The following is a 1,474-nucleotide window of genomic DNA, read 5'->3' as shown; positions in this document are numbered from 1 at the left end:
AACTTTGGGGACAGCATTGAGTTGCTATTGAGTTTTTAAGGCTAAAGCACAGGAGGAAGGCAGAGGCCAACCCTGGCAGGAACCCCGTATGCTATGCAGTGAGTCTGGACCCTGCTCTGTGGGTAGCAGGGAATCACTAAGGGAATTTGAACAAAAGCACGGACCCGATCTGTTTGTGGTTAGCCAGCTGGGAGATGGTTCAGTTGATAAAGTATTGGCCTCCAAAGCATGAGGAACTTGAGCTCAGACCCCAGAACCCAGTTAGAACATGGGGGAGAGCAAATTAGGCAGGGAGAGCAAATTAGGCAGGCAAGGAACCTGGGGAGGTTCCTTGCCTGCCAGTCGAAAAGCAGATATTGGGAGCCCAGGTTCAGGGAGCCTCCTTGTCTCAAACCGTCCGGTGGAGCGGGAAAGTCACGGAGGAAGACACCAGACCTCCAACCTCTGCAAGAGTCGGCACTGGTCAGTACATATGGGCACCCCCCACACACATCAGATAAAGGACATTTTTCAGAACCTGGAAGTGTGCATTGAAGAGGATAGAAAAGAGGCAGCTGGGTGGCCCTGCTCGCGGTTCAGGTGAGTGGCAGGAGGCTGCAGAGAAGTTTCCCTTGCGGTTAGCTCCAGTTCCCAGAGTGAGAGATGAAAGGGAGACTTTCTAGCTCTGGAGTCACTTTGCTGTGAATGGTATCAGTTTCCTCATCCTTGAAATGAAGGAGCCCATGAATCACTGATAAGGTCTCTGCTCTCCAGCAAGCACCAGACAGTGTATCAGGGCATCTCTGCTGGCTGTCAGCGTCACCAGGGAGGGTGATGCCCTCTCCATGTGGCCCACTCGTGCCTTCCTCAGCTTCTGTTTCTGTTCCCCACCCTTAACGGCCTTGTCTGAGGACGCAAAGAGAAGGTGGAGTGGAGAGCCTGACTCAAGTCACTCAAGGGTGCCCTCGGCTTTGAAGTCACAGGACCATCCTAAATTCCCTTCCCGAAAATCCCTAACGGAAAATGAAGAGAACACCCCCTTTGGGCCCAAACACCAACGTCTTGTCCCCAATTTTGGATCAGGGCTTGTCTGACCCTTCGATAAGTTAGTCCAAGGCGATGGATAAACCCCGGCTCCCGGCAGGCCGAAGGAAATCGCCACCACGCCTTTCCCGCCTCTTTCCTCTGTCCCGGGTGCCTCCCTGACGCCAGGCAGGATCTTGGAGAGCTTGCTGAGAGCGGGGCGAGGCGGAGGGTGAAGGTGTCGGCGGAAGGTGGGTTGGGACCCGCGTCGCTCCGCGCGCTCCCTCGTCCCCATCCCCCGCCCGGCCGCGCGCCGTGGCGCAGGGAGGGGGCGCGGACGGCGCGCCGCGTCTGGAGCTGCGCAACAAGGCACCCGCGGAGGGCGCGCGGAGAGCCGCGGGCGGCGCCTGCGCCTCGGCCGTGCCCCGCGCGCCCTCGCCGCCCTGGCTCCGCGGCGCCCCCGCAGGCCCCG

Source organism: Psammomys obesus, unplaced genomic scaffold, assembly GCF_907164565.1.
Source record: "Psammomys obesus unplaced genomic scaffold, mPsaObe1.curated_primary_1811, whole genome shotgun sequence".
Classification (NCBI taxonomy): domain Eukaryota; kingdom Metazoa; phylum Chordata; class Mammalia; order Rodentia; family Muridae; genus Psammomys; species Psammomys obesus.
The sequence above is the reverse complement of the archived record's forward strand: the minus strand, read 5'-3'. Positions refer to the sequence as shown.